A 20455-nucleotide genomic window follows, 5' to 3' on the forward strand; every position below is an offset into this window, starting at 1 on the left:
ATAGTAATCATCAAACTTAGTGCTTTTTTTTTCACACTGGCTAATGGTAAAACCACTGTGTACAGAATGACTAATTTGACAGAATTTACTAAATAATTACACCAATTTTATACACAATAGTTACTATGAAACTTCATGTCATATAATTAGTGAGAACTTTATTTTTTATCTAAATGATGTCATCATCCAACCTTGAATATTATGGCCCTTGGTTGAGCCACAGTAACAAACCAGGGTAAGTGGTGTTATTTCAGTGTACTACCTAAGCTGCTCTATATATGGAGTTAGAAAAAGAGAGACAGGATTAAAACAGCATGAGGAGAGTTTGGGGGGGTGATGCAAAGAATTTCCTAGTGGACATGGATCATGAACTTTGTAAGATCTTTGTTGTGGGTGCTCTTGAAATTGCATTTCTTTGGAACATTCAAACTTAAGAAAATATATCATCTGACCTAAACAGTGGAGTGACAGTACTTTTAGAAAACAAAGGAAAGACCTGAGTGAGTGGCCTTCCAAGGATAACTCCAGAGATAAAATGTCAGTTTAATGGTAAGATATCCATTGTGCCATATTCCTTAGGAATAGATTTTAGCTTAAATCAATGGGAAGCACTTCCACTTGAAAAGGAATCCTAGCTGCAATCCTGCAATGACTCCTCTTTGCTTCTTAGCTTTCTACTTCTGAAAACCAGTAGCTAACCCATTGCCATAAATTGTGAAGAATTTCCACTAATTTCACCTGATTGAACTAGCTAGAACACCACAGGTCTGTTGGGCCACATGAAAGTATGTGGAAACATCTTTCCTCCTTGTGCCACTTCCTGTCTCTTGGGTCAGAAAGGCAGAAGCTCCAAAGCAAAAACAGTTATACCTTTTTTAGGTAGGCTTGTAAACTCCCACTTTTTTGTTTGGAAACTGGACCGTGGAAGTATTTGGCAGGAAGAGGGTTGGATGGGAGCTGATGGTTGCAGTATCCTGGGATGGGTAGTCACTGTAAGTAAAATGGAAACACACCTGGAGTGTTGCTGTCGTTCGTTGATTCCTTTAGAGCAGGGTATGGATACTCTGGTGGTGGAAACCCAAGATCTCATTTCAGGATATCAGGCAAGTGATAAGTGAACATTTGCTGTACATTGAGATTCAAACCAAGGATGTCTGTATGGCAGTCAGTTGATATTAATATGAATAAAAGAATGGCATTTGTAAAATAGTCCAAATGAATATGGAGTGAAGATGAAAGTGATCCACGCAGCCCATTTGGGGACAGAAGCCACAAATGGGTAAGTTTCCTTTACATATGACAAGTAAATAAGAAGAAAACAAAACAAAGCATAGAACCTATAAAGGAAAGGCTGCAGAATTAAAAGGAGCAGGAAACTCAGGAGAGTGAACTTCTGATTTTAAGTAAAGAGGGAAAACTTAGAAGGCGAGAGAACTTCTAATTATAGGTAAAACACAGACTATCAATGAGTCCTAGAAAACTGTTGGAATCCAAAATGTGATGCAAGGCAATAGACTGGAGAATGAAGTCCTAAGGGGAAAATAGGGTAAGAGGAAAAATGAAAGGATAATGTGAGGAAACGAGATGGGTGAGAGAAGAGAGGAATGCAAGGAAATTAAAAATGCAGTAGAGAATTAAAATGGGCATCATTTAAAAGAAAAAAAGACATAAAGAGAAAAAAAGGAGAAAAAGACAATTGAAAAATTTCTTTAGTTTAAAAATGTACTTCTAAGAAAATAGATTGAAGTTATATGTGCTTGAGGAGAAAAAAAAGTTTATCTATAAGTTATGAAGAATTCAGTGGAATTTCCATCAGTATTTGCAGTCCTGTACCCTTCTTTTCTTTTTTAGAAAGGTGACATAGCCCTCCATTTATTTTGGGTGCTCTCCCACCTGAGGTTACCAATCAAATGAAACTGTGTCACCCAGTGTAAGATTGACCATGGGATTCAAGCTCATCAATTAGGATACCCATCCTCTGAGCAGAGCTGGGCACATGACCCAGTCAGACCAATGTCATTCATACCTGCAACTTCTTTCAAGATATCAGGAAAAAGAAATCTCTGTGGGCCAATAATTTGTGTCTGGAGTTGTTGACAGGTATCTTTGTTTCTACCTTGAAAGCTTACTTGGGAATAAAGCTAATAATAAAGAGTAGAGAAGAGGGGAGAATGTGAAACAAGACAGTCTCAAATATGTGGTTTGACCTTGGGGACAGCTGCACTTGGGTCTTTCAGTATGTGAGTCAATATTTCTTTTTCAGTTATCTTAAGTGTGTTGGGTTTTTGTTGCTCATATCTGAAATAAGCTCATATAGTCTCAGTCCTTCCTCTGAAAAACTAGACATCAGAAGATAATGGAGAACCCCTATGGATTTCCAAGATTATTTCTTATAATTTAAGAATTTTTTATCAAACTGCGAATTCTGGGGAAAGGCATTCTTAGATATATGCGGATCCAGCAAATGTAGCACCCATGAAGTCTTCCTGCACAAATGTTTGTTAATGTCTTAGTTCAGTTTAGGAACACTGATTCAAACTGCAGAACTTGATTTGTTTTACAGATCTGGTTGACTAGCTGCTCTCCATTGACTTTGAGGAGATAGATTACCTGCTGTGCCCACAGGCCCCAGTGAGAAGGTCAGAGGTAGTCATCCCTGCTATAACATAAACCTGAGCTTCCAGTTGGAGCTGTTTAAACCAAGGATGGGGAATTTACACAAGTGGACAGTTGTGTGTTTGATTTACATCTACATGTACAATCAGAAAGCTCTGTACTGATTTTAACCTTTTTTTTCTTTAAGGTTTTTATTTTTGAATTAAAAAAATAATAATCATATTTATAAAATTATGCAATTCATGAAGTTGACGGTTTTGAGTACCCCATATAATCATCCTACATAAAAATAATCATAACAAAGATCAACTAGATCCAAATGCTAATGGCGTGAATGTTTGTGATTTCTATTTTTCCAATTTCCATGAACTTGTGCCTCTTAAAGTAAAAGAGAGAGATAATGAGCTGAAGATGAAAAATGGCTACCCAGATAATACCTGAAAATCCTCAGTTGAGGAGCAGCCCTGGATTTCTGGCCACGTGGCCAGTTAGGAGATGCCTGGTGTTGTCTTTCCATCTTGAGAGGAAGACGGTAATAGGGACTCGTTGGCATCAAGAGTGCATCGGGGCTTTGCCAGATGTGAGCGTTCACCTTGGCCTGTCTCTGCTGATCAATGAGGAGAAGCTGCCTTCTTTCCTTAATTACCTTGTCATGTCAGCACTGTCCATGGAGGGTGAATGATTACCCATCCATTTAGATGAATAACTGTGATTTTTTTGTAACCTATGATCCTTTCCTAAACTATTCTAAGTTAGGCTATCATCGTGGAAATCCAACACAGGGATATTTTGAAATATTTCTAAATATAAAAATAATCTCGATTAACTAACAACTATTGGAGTATTTACACGCCTTCTTTATCCTATACTACCTGTTTGTGATCCAAATAGTAGATTAGAGCCTTTCCCTCAAGAAGGAACTTAATCTAATTGGGATAACAGACTAACATAAATTACATAGTATAGCATCAGTCATACAAATGAATAAATAGTTAAATCTCATAGGTTATTTCAAACTGTGGGTGTTGTAGAAGTCCAGAGGAAGGAATGTGATAAGTAGAATGCAAATGTGGTTACAGAAGAAAGAGCTGCCTATTGAAATGTGGACACTGCTATCACCAAGAGACCCTCGAAATGCAGCCAGAGGAACTTAGTGTAGGCAGAATTCCACTTCCTTGTGCATGCCATTATTTTGTAATAATTTGCAGACAGTTTATGGCCTGGGTATCAGCAGTTCCTGGCTTGGCACTGAGGCAGGAGAGGTAATAGTTGTGTAGGTCTGAATGGATGGGGAAGCCAGCTTCTCACTGTGGGTTCTCTGGTGCTTCTGCCTGTCTGCATGATAAACCCTCAATATCAGGTTTAATGAATTAGAAAGTTATAGATGAGCCAGCTCTGGTGGTCTAGTGGTTCAGATTCAGCACTCTCACCAGCATTGCCTGGGTTTGTTTCCCGGTCATAGAATTTTATGAGTTTTCTGTTGTTTAAAGCAGATAAGTACATTAATTAGATATATATTGTTAATCTGATCTAACGCTGCTGAAACATATGTTATAACAATCCATAATTTTGCCTCCATCTTCTCAAAGTATCCAAATCTTAGCTGAATTTTAAATTTTAATTAAATGCTCCTTCCTCCTTACTCAAGTGTATAGAGGTATTGTCCTTGATGAGACATTATAAATAGGCAAATAGCTTTGAATTCATAACTCCTTAACATACAACTTTACACCATTTAATTTGGTATCTTCCCTTTTCAACTACTTTCTGTCATCGTAGAAAGTAGACTGTTTATACTGTGGATGCTTTGCTTAAACATATGTCAAATTTAAGTTTGATAATGTGCTAAAGAAGAAACTTTTATTAGATCTGTCCATTCTTATGCATGTGTACCCAATGACCTATCCACAAAGAAAGAGTTCATGTTGAAACTTGTCAAGTGTGTTGGGCCATTCTTTATCTTTGAGCCACACAGGTTGTTCCAGGGTCATAAGAAATCCTGCTGCAGGAAGAGAATAGAATATATTTTTAATCACAAAGAATGGGCAGCTCCTTTTGAAGTGTTGTCTTTTCAGGCAAGTGGAATTGCGTTTGGTATCTGAAGGGGAAGGTAGCGCAAATGCAGTTGTACGGCTCAGGAATCCAATCTCTGCTGTCTGTTTATCAGATAACCAGTGACATTTCTCAGTGTCAGAAACTCATTCTCACTGGGCAGCTCTCTAATTGTGACACACTAAGCATGTTTCTCAGAGCCCAGTGTGTTTAATGCTTTGGAAACAAATAACTGGGCCTCCTGCTATTTAACCTCTATGCATGAATTAAGTCATTAAAGAGTTTGTTCAAGCCAAAAATGGTTTTTACTCTAAGCTAAAATATTTAACTCATTATATGACGATGAATGCTAATTAAGCCTGCTGGTTCTTCCCTAGGAAATTTTTGAATATTTTTGGAGAAGTCTTTTATTGTCTTAATGATTGGAGAGTTAAACTGCATCTGATGCTGGATGGGATGGTATCCAGCAAATACATTGAACAATGCAGCATGATAATCCAGATGTCATTTTAACATCCAAATAAGTAAAAATCTACATTTAATTGAAGCTAGAATTACACAATTTTACATGTAAAGCAGAATTTTTTCCCAGAATTTTAATAACCATTGGATTTTTCTAGATTGTAATGCTTACATAATTTGGGTGTAGACTCTACGTTGTTTTATTCATAAGCTTACAAAGAGTATTTACCATTTTCAGAAATCATGATGACAATAGCAATGCTGCCCATGGTGGTTGAGTTGCCATTTATTTATATTATTTTGTGTAAATTCTATTACTTTGTAATCACACCTGATAAAGATCTTTGTCTTCTGTATTCCATTCTCTGTAGGAACTTGCAATTCTACAGGAAGAAAAGAACACCAGGAACTCCATCAGTGTTAAAAATGAATTATGGATATATCCAGAGAGTAAAGACATTTAATGAATTTAAAATATACATGCCAGTGTTGTCTCCTCATGGTTTAGAAAGGAGCTAGCCTCTATTATACAAGCTGTGAAACTCTATATTCTGAGGAAAGAAACAAGAAAAAACTAGCAAGTCAGAGTCAGGTACTGATGTCTCTCTGTGAGGAGTGAGCAATTATTTGCAGTCTTTTCTTTTATGAATGTACAGCAGAGCATTTAGGACTCATAAAAATACCACTTAGCAGAAGTACTCAAGTTCAAGCACTATGTAATTTGGGACTTTTTCACTATATTTTCTTCTATTTTAAACAGCTGTTTTTATAGAAAAAGCTCCATTTCTTTCAATTTTGTTTGATTCCATGTGGTCAGTGTACATTGAGTACTCTGTATTATACAGATGTACATGAAGCTGTCCCTAACCTTAAGATACAGATTAATGATTGTCCCAACAAAACATAATTATGGCAAATTTCCCATGGTAGATAAAAGCTGTAAATGGGTTTAAAAGAGTAACAGTGTCTTAGATATTTAAAAGCTCTGGGAGAACAGTTTCATTGAAGAAGAAACATATGGGGTGAGCTTGAAATTCAGATAGGATTTTGGCAGACTGGGATGGAATGTTAGTTATATCAGGGGCTTATGAGGGAAAAGTCTGTTTTTTTCTGGAGACCAGTCAAATAAAAGGGAAATCATGTAGCAAACTTAAAAGATGTTTCAGGTTATAATGTGGAGGTCTTTGGAAGTTGGCATTTGGAAAATGCTAGTCTCCTTTTCTTCTAATTTGGAATTTTTTTGTATTACATAGGAGCTAGGTTATATGTCTAATACATTGATGTGGGGCATTATTTTCAGAGATCCCCCTCCAATGGGCCTGGCTGTGACATCCATGTGCCTCTATATCTGGATATAATAATTTCTTTTTAACTATATTTTAATTTAATTTCATAATAAATTTCCAATTACATTGTTTTGAGAAAACAAATGCTAGTTTGTGCACAAAGATCAAGTAAATTGTAAAGCAGTATTCAAACATTCTTATTAGGAAAGTATTCATTTCAGAATTTATTAACAAATAATGTATAACATATAGAGGTTATAAGGGAAATTTCTACAAATTTGAACAAGCCTAGTCAGATTCCTACTACTCTGTGTCCAGCCTTAGGCTTTGAAATGTATATAAACAAAGAATTTTGAAGCACTCCTGAAGCCTTCACTGAGAAGCTGTTAAAAGTTTAACTTTAAGAACTGTGAAGAAAAGAGAAATTTATGGTTTCTAGTCTGGAGAAAAGGTAATTGAGGTGTCCAGTGCAGTATCACATACAAAGACTGAACTCTTTCTGAGAGTGTGCCCAGCTTCTAGAACACGGATTCAAAATGGCGTACGACTTCTCTGATGTGGCCTCTCTGCAGCTTCCTTGGGCAGCAGTTTCATTGGTCTTTTCTCCAACACAATGCTGTGCAACTTTAAAGGCATCAACATAGAACATTACCTTCTATATTTTACAAGTACTGAAGGGGAAATGGATGTCGTGTGGAAATTTCAAATTATAAAGACTCTTTTTAAGATAATTTAGTGCTAGTCTCCATATTTTAAAAAATTTACCAACAAATATCACAAACACATTCACATGAGGGCAAGTATATACACACTCAACAAAGGTAGACTTCTCTCCAATTTTTTAATGCTTTCAGAAGCTGCAGCTGGAATGGAATACATTACTGGTGTAGTGAATAAGTACTATAGAGAGGGTTGAGAGTTCACTTGCTGCAAATGAAAGAAAATGTTCTTGCTACTGTAATGCCAAAAGAGCAATTTAAGATACCACTGCTCTACAGATGGCACCAAAAATCATATACCTGTATTTCGTCTCTCCAAGACAGAAGTGGTTAAAGCCTGATATCACTATTGATTTTTTTTGATATTCTTTTATTTCCTATAGTTTTTGATTTAGGTATATTGATGCTATGTGAAACACAAAATGATTCATGCCAGATTATTATAGTGATTGTCCCTTCCACTATTTAATGTGTTTTGCTTTTGGTTAATTTCTTTTGCATTATTTTAAAAGGTATTAATATCCAGACCTGTATTTTCTCTTTCTTTCTCTTTCTTATATTTTTTCCTTTGGCTATAATTTTTGCTTTAGTTGCATTCTTACACATAGCATTTACTTAGGTTTTTAATTTTGTGCTTTCTTTTTAGTATGTGAGTTTATACCATTTATATTTATTGGTAAAGAATTCACTTGGTCTTAATTCTGTGACTTTATAGTATGTTGTGGTTACTGTTTGTAGTATTTTCTTTATTTTCCAACTCTTGTCATGTGATGTGTATGCTTTGTGTATGTTCTTCCTGATAATATAGAAATTTGAGTCTGTGTATTATTTCTGATAACTCCCTTTATAGTTTAAATAGCCTAATAAACCTCTGTATCATAATTTATCAACTTTAGATGATATCTATTCACTCACACCTCTAGGATAACTTCCCATCTATTAAGGGGGAATGGATGTGGGAAGAAACTCTCAATAGTGACAATTAAAGTACTGCTTCAGGGTGAGAGTTAGGGGAGATATAAGTCTGGAGCATGAGGATGAGGAAAGGAAAGTTGTGAACCAATAGGATATGATGCTTAATCATTGTTTCATGATAACTCACAGGGAGGCAAGCAAGTCTCTCTGCAATGTGTTTTTAAAGCATGCAGGATTTATCCTACATATCTGAAAGCAGGAACTCCACGTTGAATAGTCTATGGAGTGGAGAAAGGAGGAGAAATTTGTCTTCCGTTTCCCAATGAGCATGGTTCACTGTATGGGGAATATACTATACTACAGTTTTTGGAAGGCAAAGATAAAAATACAATGTCTACCTCTAAAATATATACATCATTTATTAAGATCCGTATAATTTGCTCCCCACTTCTACCAATGTGTCTAATCTAATTTCTCACAATTCACACAGTCACTGTCATCTTCAAATACTTCACTATTGTTTTTTGCAAGCCACATTTCCTCTTGAGTCATGGCTTTTGACTGCTTTGTCTCACCTACCTCAGGGACCCATTCCTTCTTTCTTCAACTATTTAAGCGTTAAATGCCCACTCTTTCCTCTGCAAACCTTTGTACTCACAGTCATATGACAGCGATCACTTAATTGTGCTGTAATTATTTCATATGTTTATGTTTTACCTCCTCAGTTAGAGCAGAAGTTCCTGAAGGTCAGGCACTTTTGTTAATGTGAAAGGGAAACAGAAGCAGAAGAATGGAGTGTGGGGTTAGTCATAAGACAAACGTGGGTGGGTTGATTTATATGCCTCAAGAAAATGTAGCATGGGGTTAGGGCTGCTTTATTAGACATAAGGCATTTTTTCACACCTAGGAATATGACAAAGTCTTTTGTAGGTCTTTCTAAGACTTCTGAAGTGGATAGATTTTGCTTTTAAATACAGTTAGCTCAGCAAGCCATCTTAAATAGTTTCTGAAGCAAGTATGAATATAAATTTTTTTAAAAAACTTCCACAGGAATTGGAGTTATTCACATGAATCAAGGTGATTTATATTTTGGTAATTCATTGAAAAGTGGTTATGAAAATAACTTTTGGTTATGCCTTTTTGAAGAAATATTGTAAATGAAAAAATCTTTCTTTAGCAAAAGGAGCACATTTTAAAAATTATTTGGTTTTTATTGTGTGCCAATTGATGTGTTCGTATAATTTTATGAAATTAAGTATCATCATTTTCCCTAGAAAACGTTTCCTATGTGGTTCTGTTTTTTAACTATGGTTATATATTAGTGGTCCTAATGACCACTTTATATTATTTTTTGGAACTTCCACATTATTTCTAAAATTCTATTTGCTTTTACCAGTTTCAGGAGGATGACCAAGACCATTAAGGGCTTGCAAAAAGGCCATTGAGGCTAATATAGAGCTACAGAAATTAATGGCTTCAAGATATTTTAGACCTAACCTACCATGACACTCTCATTTTACAGAGAAGGAATTGAGGTCTATAGACCTTATATAACTTGGCCAAAACAATGAAGTTAGTTTGTGGCCAAATTGGAAAGAAATTCAGCTGTACAAAGTAGTAGTCAAGACCCATTAAAAAAATTTCTTGGATTTTTTTGTCCTCATATATTACCTGATGGCTAAGGTCAGATTTCTGTTTAAACCCAGTCTGGGCGTCTGCCTCAATTTACAGAGCAAATATAAGGAGAAGACTGGAATCACTAACTTCTGTCCCACTTAAGGTTCTATGTGTGCATACTTGGTTTATGATACTTGTGTCAATTCTAAAAAGTGTGATTTTTACATCTCTGCCTATTTCAGGTAGTGATATACAATATTGGCTAAAATAGATAGATAAATAAATAAATAGATAAATAGTTAGATAAATAGGTAGGTAGATAAATATGATATGGGTTCAGTGGAAAGTAAATGGGGGCCTGAAGGTAGGAGGGGTTTGGATTGGGTACCCTTCCACTAGTCCCAATTGATGGTTGTATGCCCTTGAGTAAATCTTCAATCTCACTGACTCTTGTCACAGGGCTCACAGGAGGTAAATGCTTTAGAGAAATATGTCACTTACATTAAGCAAAGAGGAATCTCCTTGTCTAGATATTTTCACAAACATCATCATTTATTACCATTCATTTTGTTTACATTTCATTTATTGTCTGATGCTAGGTAATAATTCCCATCACCCTAAGTGAATTTTTCTTTTTCTGACCCATGCTTATTTTTGTCTTGACCTGGCCAAAGTCAAGGTGCAGAAATAGCCATCTAAGGAGAACAAAAATGTAAAGAGCTTGGTATGTTATTTCTCACTTGGCATAGGAGAGTTGGGAGTGGGTGTGACTGGCAGGATGGAAGGATGGTATGTCCTACTACCCCTAAGATGTCCTCATATTTCCTGCCTTGCCCGGCATCTCTGCTGAGAGTCTGTACCTCTGAGTAAATTGGTGATTTGTGTTCTTCAGTTGTTGCTTTCATGGCTGATACCCCTATGACCTTTAGGCTGCCAACTTATCAGAAAGGATACATCTGGGGTTACACATCCAGGTTTGAAAACTATTACTTTGGTAATCGAGGGACAAAGAGCCTTTGTCAGCTCCCTTGGAAGTTAAAAGCTAAAGTAATTATCCAGTCCATGAGAAGATCTGCTATTTAACCTTCCTTGAAGAACTCGTGGTCCATTAGGTCTCTCATTTAGGATGGGCGTGGAGACATGGGAGCTATTTCAATAACAAACGTGTTGAAGAAGGGATGCTGATAATGTAAACTCTCTAAAACCCAGCTGGTGTAACTGAATTTGAGTAACTGGGTTGGCTGAGTGAGGGCAGTGGAATTTGGATTTGTAATATAAAGCTGTCTGTGGTGCATTTTTGGCTCTTCCATGTTCCTTGGACATTAGCTTACTGATCTTCATATTAACCTTGTGAGGAAGGACTAGTAAATGTAAAACTTAGAAGTATGGAATGTTCTGTTACTCAGTAATCCTCCCAGTTTCGTGGATGCTCTAATATGTGGGTCTGCCCCTTGTCCACTTCAGGGAGTAGAAGTAAGAAATCCTGCAAGTTTGGGGCTCAGAGACAGATCAGATGTTCTGCTGAGCTGACACAGACAAACTTGATCCAAGCGCTATTTGCTCTAAGTTTGTCAGTTGTGGGTATTTCCATCATTGCTTTAGTCACTCACTTAAAAGGCAATATTGCAGATAAAATGGATCTATGCTGCCTGCAGAAAAATAAGCACCTTAAAATCTTCTGTGTTGTTTCTTTTGAGAGTAAGTCTCTATTTTGGACAAAAGCTTAAAATGTTCACCCCATTCTTTGAGCTCTGGATTGTAAGCATTCTGGATCCATAGGTTATATTTTGTGCCTGGTCATATTATAGATCCGGAACCTATGTTAATTATAACATTCTTAAGGACAGAATAGAGTTTTGTACTCCTTTGAATCTCTCACCTTGACTTATGAACTGAATTGGGTCCCCTCAAATTCATATGTTGAAGCTTTAACCCCTAATATGATTGTATTTGGATATAGGACCTTTAAAGAGGTAATTAAGATTTAATCAAGTCGTAAAGGTGGGGCCCTAATCCAATAGGACTGGTGCCCTTATAAGAAGAGGAAGAGACACCAGGGATGCTCACATGCACAGAGGAAAGGTCATGTGAGGACACAGCAAGAAGGCAGCTGTCTCATGCCAAGGAGAGTAGCCTCAGGAGAAAACAACCCTGCTGACACCTTGATTTCTGACTTCTAGCTTCCATAACTGTGAGAAAATAAATTTCTGTTGTGTAAGGCACCCAGTCTGTGGTGTTTTGTCATGGCTGTCCAAGCTGACTAATATATCTTACATAGTAGAATCTTAAAGATTATTTATTTTTAACCTGATATTTACACCTGATGGCATTGTACTTTTTAGCAGAGCCATAAAGACCCTAAAGACAGGTGAAATGGAACCTTAAGCTATAATTATTTTCTTTCTTCTATGTGCATTTTCTTTATTGGCACATGAAATATTCAGGGAGAAAGCATTCAGATTAATGCCTTGTTTAAATATATGAAAGACAAAAAAAGAAAAACCTTCTCTGACCTCCAATTTTATCCTACCCAGATATGACAGAGGGATAGCAGGTCATTTCTGTTTAGTTGTCAAAGCTCTCCTCACTTGGAAATTTCTGACATGTATATGTACAGAGCATTATCCTGCCTGCTTTGTTCTTTTGTTGTAGGATATGTGCTAGCAACATGTCTTTCCTGCTCTCACAGATGTTTTCCCAGCCCTGCCTTCTTTCTCAGCAGGTGGTCAACAGGAGGGAAGGTGTACCTGCCACCAAGAAAGGGCCAGAAGAAAGGGCCAGAAGTAGTGTACTGATGCCATTGACAGGGCTCAATGTGGTCTGGGCTTATGTGAAAGACTGTGGCATTTTCTCTGCCTTCACACCTAGCCTGGCTTGTGCACGCTGGACCTACTTATGTCCTGGTAGGGGAGAGGACAGCACCCCTGTGACACACCTATACAGACACCTCCAGGACACCCTATTGGCTTCAGAGACTCCTGTTCCAAATGTGAATAGCACATGCATTGATTTTATTTACTTGTAGTTGAAAGATAATTTCTGTATAAATGCAGACCACTGTCAATTTCTTCAGCGTTATGTTCTGCAGATGCATAGGCAGCACACCCAGTGCCCAGTTTTATGAACCTATGGATTGGCCAATCTAATAATCAAGTCATCTGTATCTGAGGGGACACACTGTAGAGAGGGTGAACCAACAACTGTCACCCTTGAAAATTATGTTTATACAACAAACATGCTCCACAGGGCTCCAGTCTTTGCCCCTTATACTTTGTGTTTCTCTTCTCAAGTTTGCCCTTGACCTCATTCTGCCCCAGAATTTCCACTCCACCATTTTAATCCATATGGCATACAACAAAACCCAATAGGAGAATCAGGAAGAAGCAATCAGAGTCTGAAGTGCATACTTAAAAGAAGCTGGTTGGGAATATGAGAAGCTTCTGTGGACAACTTGTCCTGACCCACACATCTCTTCAGTTGATATGGGGTTAGGGGGTGTGTCTTTATCCTACAGAGGCATGTTCTTCAACCCGGGCTTATCATGTGGGCATCCGGTGGGCCCAGGGATCCATGCTGTACCAGGCTCTCCAGGTGATTCTGCTACATGCCGTGTTTGAGAAGCGCTGCTCTGTTTCTGCTTTGTGAGTCTGCAAGGAACTCTGCCCCCAAAGTGGTGGGCCCCATCACCTCTGAATCCCTTCTGAGGACTCAGCCTCTCATATGGGAAGCACCTTCATTACCTACGTAAAGATTTTACTCTCACTTCTCTTCCATTCAGGTGATGTCGTGCTGACATATGTTCTGAAATTGAAGAATGACCCAAAGAAAATAGAAACCCTGCTGAGATATTTTATTGCATAAATCTGATTTATCTCTAAAAAGTTAAAAAAAAATAGCTAAACTGCCTTGCCGGCACTCTGCCTGCCTGTGCTGTCAATTATCCTAGGGATAAGAAGTAGACTTTTCTCTCCTCCTATCAACCCTCTGGAGGAAAAAGGGAAGAAATCCACAGAGAGGCTCTATGGCAACCTGATGAGAGAATGCCAGTTAGATTTGGCATAGAAACAAATTCATGAGTGAATAAATAAGTGAATAGATGCTTAAAAAAATCATTCGTGTTGTGGCTTTTCATTTGAGGGTCAGTGAGATAAATATTAGAATTGTTGGGTTGTTCCTCTAAGTTAGAGTTTCTCAACCATGGCATAATTGACATTTGGGACCCGTGATTATTTGTTGTGGGAGCTGTCTCCCACCTAACAAATGGCAGGACATTTAGGAGCATCCCTGGCCTCACCCACTGCATGCCGGGAGCAACCCCATCCCCAGTCTCAACAACCAAAAATGTTTCCAGACATTGCCCAAAGTTCCCTGGGGGTGCACAATGGTCCCAGATTGAGAACTATTACTATAAATGGATCTAGACCCCCTGCTGACATTTCTTAAATGCTTCTTAAATTTAATAGGAATATTAGTTGTTCCCAGTAAGCCTGGCAAATGGACAGTGGCAAGGAAATCATTTGTAATCTAAATTTAATGGGAGCTGTATACTAGAGCTGAGGGCTGCCCTCTGTAACTCTATTAGAAAAGTTTTTAATAACAAAGGAGGAAACTTTCAGCAACTGTGATGTGTTTTAAAGGCAAGCCAAGGCTGGAATCTGCAAATGAAGGCCACACTGGGAAGGTGTCTACTGCTCACTGACCTGCGAAGATGAAGATTCCACAGTTTACAAGCATTCCTGGGAGACAGAGAGGATTGACAAATCAGCAGAGAACGCTGGCAGTCTTAATCCATGAGTTTTGCCAGTTGTTTTAAAGGGGAGACACTAAGGTTAATTGTAGCAAGAACTTTGTAAAGTCCATAAACTCAACCAAGTATCTCTGATGGGTTGACAGTTTTGGAAAGTGACAAAACATATGCGATCCATTGTCTCAGCTTCTTTTTTAGGGTCTGTCTTTGCTGTTTTTTCTAAAACAGGGATTGAGAAATGAACCCTGTGAGTTCAGTAGAGACCGTTCTCACGGTTAGTCCCTTGCATGACCTGCACATGCCACCTGAGCAGTGTTGCTGCTACGCTAGTGGCCCTTGAGTAAGACTCAGGCTCTTTTGGCTCTCCATAATGGAATGAGAGTGTCTAACAATGTGAGTCCTTTACCCAGGAAAGTGTGGCAACCTAAACTGCAGCAGATTTTAGATACATTCTGCAAGATGTGAGCCTGTGATGAGGCTTCGTCCAGACTTGAGCAAGGGCTGGGAACGCTACTGAGTAGCATCGAGCTGCCAAGGCCAGGATGGCGATCCAGACACATTCATTAAAGAGCCTACTAGGTTCTAGGAGCTTTCATCTGTTTCTGCTTTTTTGCTTCTGAACAATCCTGGAATGCAGGCGTCTACACTTCACAAAAAAAAGACAATCACTTGAGTTGACAATCACTTGTCCAAGCTCACATGGGTAGTAGTGAGTAAAGTTAGGATTCAAACCCAATTTGCTTATTTTTAAACTCTGAGATTTTCATGGTGTTTCTGCTTCCAGAAACCTAGGAAAATCTTGCCCTCTGCTCCCAGAGTAATCTGCTTTCTAGACATCAAGAGAACCATTTTTCTTCTTTTTCTTTAATGAGGTAAAATACACATACATTTAAAAACTACCATTTTAATAATTTTAAAGTGAACAGCAAGCATCACCTCTACTTTGAGAGCATTTTCTACTTTGAGAAACCCTGCATTAACCCTGACCCCCTTTCCATGCTCCCCTCAGTCCTCTAGACCATAGAGGTCATTAATCTGCTTTCTGTCTCTGTAGATTTACCTATTCTGGATATTTCTTATAAATGGAATCCTAAAGTATGTGAACTTTTTTGTGACTGGCTTCCTTCACTTACCATAATGTTTTAGAGCTTCATCCATGCTAAAGCATGTATCAATACTTCATTCCTTTTTATGGTAAACTAATATTCAATTGTAAAAGTGGACCACATTTAGTTTATCCATTCATCTGTTGATAAATCTTTTGGTTGTTTTCACTTGGAATAATGCTGTGAATACTGCTCTTGCACTGTGAATAATGCTGCTATGAACATTCATGTACAATTATCTGTTGGAGTCATTGTTTTCAATTCTTTTGGGTATACACCTAGGAGTGGAATTGCTAGGTCACATAGAAACTCTATGTTGTCCCTGCTTCACTTTTAAATGCCCTTCCTTCCTACTGCTAAGAGGTTATGGGTTTCTGCTTACTATTCAATCAATAGTCACTCAATAGACATTTGTGAAGGTCCCACCATATGCCATAATAAAATTTGTACAATAAATCAAGAAGTCCCTGGGGCTGGTCTGGTTTCCCAGTGGTTAGGTTCACATGTTCCACTTCAGCGGTCCGGGGTTTGCTGGTTCGGATCCCAAGTGTGGATGTGGCACTGTTTGGCAAGCTGTGCTGTGGTCGGTGTCTCACATGTGAAGAGGAGGAGGATGGGCATGGATGTTAGCTCAATGCCAGTCTTCCTCAGCAAAACGAAGAGGATTGGCAGCAGGTATTGGCACAGGGCTAATCTTCCTCAAAAAAAAAAAAGTCCCTGATGAAATAAGCATTTGAATCAGTGGACTCAGTAAAGCAGATGGCCCTCGCTAATATGGATGGGCATTACCCAGTCTGTTGAGCGCCTGAGTAGAACAAGAAATGGAGGCTGGAGGAATTCATCCCTTTTCTTCGTGCCTCACTGCTTGAGCTGGGAAGTCTCATCTCATCTTCTCCTGCCATTGGACTGAGATTTACATCCTCAGCTCCTCTGGTTCTCAAGCCTTCAGGGTTACATCACTGTCTTTCCTGAGTCTGCAACTTGCAGATCATAGACTATGAGACTTCTCAGCTTCCAGATTCACATGAGCCAGTTCCTCATAATAAATCTCCTATTGGTTCTGTTTCTCTGGAGAACTCTGACTAATACACTGGGCTAAAATAAAGGTGTCAGTGGGGCTGTGTTCCTTCTTGGATCATTCTCTACTGGAGAATCTGTTTCCTTGCTTTTTCCAGCTTCTGTTTCTTTACTTGTGGCTCCTTCATCTGTTTCAAAGCCAGTAGTAGCTGGTTGAATCTTCCTCACGCTGCATCACTCTGACACTCCTTTTCTGTAGTCAGATCTCTCTTCTGTCTTCCTCTCACAAGGACATTTGGGATTACACAGGGCCAACACTGATGATCCCTGATAATCTCCTCATCTCAAAGTCCTTAACTTAAAATCACATTTGCAAAGTTCCTTTTGCTGTGTGACATAACACATTCACACGATCTGGAGATTAGGACACGGATATTTTGGGCGTCCTTTATTCAGCCTACAACAGTAAATCTCCTCTGAATGGAAAATAGATCCTCACCTTGGAGTAAAAAAAAAATCTCAAGAGGTTTCTGTCTCTGTTGGCCAGCTTTGCATTCCACATGACGTAATGTTCTCTAATAGCTTTCTGTATTTCATAAACTAGTCACCGTTCTTGGTCTCCTCCCTCGGTAACCTCAGAAAGATTGTATCTCTAAGCCCAACTGTCACAAAGCTGCTTCTGGTCATTTGTATGCATGAATTTGGCGTGAAGAATGTGCATTAAACATTGTGCATATCAAGTAGGAATTGAAAAGAGCTATTTTACGTTAAGCAATAGAGGAAAATAGATTCTGTGTCTAGGAGCACAAAACAAATGGCTCTGGATTACAGAGATTGAAGCACTTTGCTAAATAATGCATCTCATATTTTGTGGTATTAAATTTGATAAACAGGATAAACAAATCCCTTCTAGTCTTATACTACGTAAATGATTGAATTATTGGGTTGTTCACCCATTTCTTGAACAAGACTGGAATTTCCTCAAGGACAGGAGTTCCTCAGGGTTTACTTATATATTAAGAGATTTATTTATATATTAATCTAGGATTAGATTATATTAATCAAGGAAGAAAATGACAAAACTGTGGTTACCCAGTTATCATATACTTGCACTTACCTTGTAACAGCCTTCCTTGAAAGCTATTTAAAAATTAAAACTGGAGATCTTTTTAAATGCCACTACATCTCAAGGAAGATGAGACAGATGACAAGCAATGGGGAAAAAGGCAAGTTTTTGTGTACGTGGTTAGCTGAAGTAAATGGACGATTCAAAGTAAAAAGCAAAACCAAAAACCAGAAAGGGAAGTCTCAAATCTTTGCTTTGATTCTCTCAAAATACAAATGTCCTCAAACAACATCTGGAAAGAATTTAGTTACAAGACACCTGTGGAAAGCTGCAAGTAGAATATTAATGAAGCAATAAAAGGGGAAAGGAAACCTTATCACCTGAAGAAGAGAGGAAAATGTGGATGAGGAAGAACGTCTCATCACGGTTTAATCATTAGAAATTAAGTAAAACATGAGGGTGTTTGGGTTGTCACCCCTAATATTTTTTTCCTACAATTACTAGAATTTTTCTACAATTATCAAAGCATCATTCATCATGGAGTCATGGTTGGGTTTCTGTGTTATGAACAGATGGATTGAATCTGTTAGAAACTGTTGGGGTTTGCTATTACAGCTTCTTTGCTGCTTTCTGGGACATCTTTGGAAGAAGGATGATAAACTCAGTTGACGAATTGCTGGCATTTTCTTTTCAGTTGGGGGAAAGAATCACCACCTCACCAGGTGCTGCTGGAGTTTTACACTACTCAGACTTTCTCCATCAATATCTGACTCTCTCTGGGAAGGATATTTAAAACCTTTTGTCCCTTTAACATCCTTTGCAGTATTGTCTTCTTTCAATATGTCGGTCTCTTCTATAGCTTTGTGGGCCTGGGCTGGGGGTGTGAGGTTTTCATTCTGTGGTTCCTACATTCATCTATGCTATGCTTTTCTTCACTCCTATAAACCTTCCTGCTCCTCTCCCTCCCACCAAATTTTTTTACTCACACAAGCATGCGGTTTATTTCACTTTGCTGTAGCCAGGCTCAAATCCACATGCCCAACTGCAAAACTCCACAAAAAACTCTCAATGAGTTTACAAAGTGTCAGTACATAACCTGGTCATCCATACAAGCATGCAGCATTGTCATTCAGGTGCTTTCCCTGATTATCCAATATGTGTGGATGCTAATCATAGCAGAGGCCATCTGTTATGCTGGGAATGGAGCTCCTGTCCTTGAGGAAATTCCAGTCTTGTTGATGGAGATGAGTGAACAACTCAATAATTCAGTTATTTACATGGTATAATACTTGAAGGCAGCAAGTACTAAGGAGAAAAGGTACAAATTTAAATACTGTGGACAGGGAAGGCCTCACTGAGAGGTGACTTTTGAGCAAAGACTTGGAAAAAATGATTTCGTTTGCTTCTTCTGGTACCACAGGAACTCTTACAAAAAAATCTTAGCTTGAGTTTCTCCAAACCATCTGGGACATAATTATTTGGATTCTAATCCCTTGCAAAGGAGACCTTCATTTATTAATACTCATGAAAATCTTTTTTTCCACACCAGAGCCCAATGGGTGCCAGAGGGTGAATGATTTTGAGTCCCTCCGTTGTACCTCCTTGAGGGTCCTTGTGCTTTGATGGTGTATACATTCCATCTTCCATCTTGTGTGGATGCAAGGCCTTTATCCTGGCTTTGAATGTGGTCACAGTGACAGGCATTCTCAGGCTTTTACCCAGGACCTTTATTTTCAATGTCCTTGTCATTTTGAGTCTCTGGGAGTTTCTCTACTTTTTTGTTTCTCAAAGAAAACTAAACATTTAAAAGAATAATAGTTATATTTGACAGGGCATTTTTACATACTTTATCATGAAGACTTCCCAAGTTACTTAGTTTCTATATTGTGAGAGACAGAAGTTAAAGCTTACCTGTGTTGAAAAAATAATGGGCTGCACTCTATAACCTTCTAGGCTGGGCTGACATGAAATTGTGAGCAAAGCACCTAGGCTGTCTCCTAAGGGATACTGAACATGCTGAAGGTACACCCCTATAATATAATATAATATGATATGATATAATATAATATAATATAATATAATATAATATAATTAATATAATATGAAACACATTTTATAAACACTTTGCAGTTTTCAACCTTCTGCTCTTGCCTGAGACCACCCTTTCTGAAGAAGCCAGGGATGAGAAACCTTGTAGAGAGGGAGGCCAGCTGTCTCAACCTTTCTAGCATGAGTAAGGCCATCTTAGAACATATAGTTCATGACTGAAGCTGCATGAGTGAGCTTGGGCAAGACCATCAGAAGTACCTGGTCAACCTCCAGAGTCATGAGAAGTGTTCCTTTAAGACGCTGAGATTGGGAATTTGTTATGCAGCTGTAGCTAACTGATGCAGTGGTATTGGAAGATACCCACTTCTGAGGCACAGCTCTTTATTCTTCTTTCAAAAGGCTCTGTCCTCTGGGTCAACACTGCTTGTGAGGCCCCAGCAGCATGGATGTTCATAAGAGTTTCTGAGATGTGGCTCAGAGCTCCACAAGATTGAAAGGTCACTGCTTCCAAGTTATTTTTGGTGAGATTATTTCCTTGAATGAATGGGATCTTGAAAAATGAATCTCAATAGGCTTTTGTTCTTTAATTTAAAGGAAATCTGTCTCATGAAGAGCAACTTTTGTACTTACCTTCCTTTGTGAAAATCTTGTGATGTCCTAAAATCACATTTTCAATCATCTATTAGAATGATCAACTGTTAAATCTCTTCTGTTTTAGTCCTTATAACTTTGTCATAAGAAAGGGAAAGACAGGAAATGAGAAGGCTTTTTCCTAGCTTATTATGTTGGGGGAATTTTGCCGA

The sequence above is a fragment of the Equus quagga genome, unplaced genomic scaffold (assembly GCF_021613505.1).
Source record: "Equus quagga isolate Etosha38 unplaced genomic scaffold, UCLA_HA_Equagga_1.0 HiC_scaffold_41_RagTag, whole genome shotgun sequence".
In the NCBI taxonomy this organism is placed as follows: domain Eukaryota; kingdom Metazoa; phylum Chordata; class Mammalia; order Perissodactyla; family Equidae; genus Equus; species Equus quagga.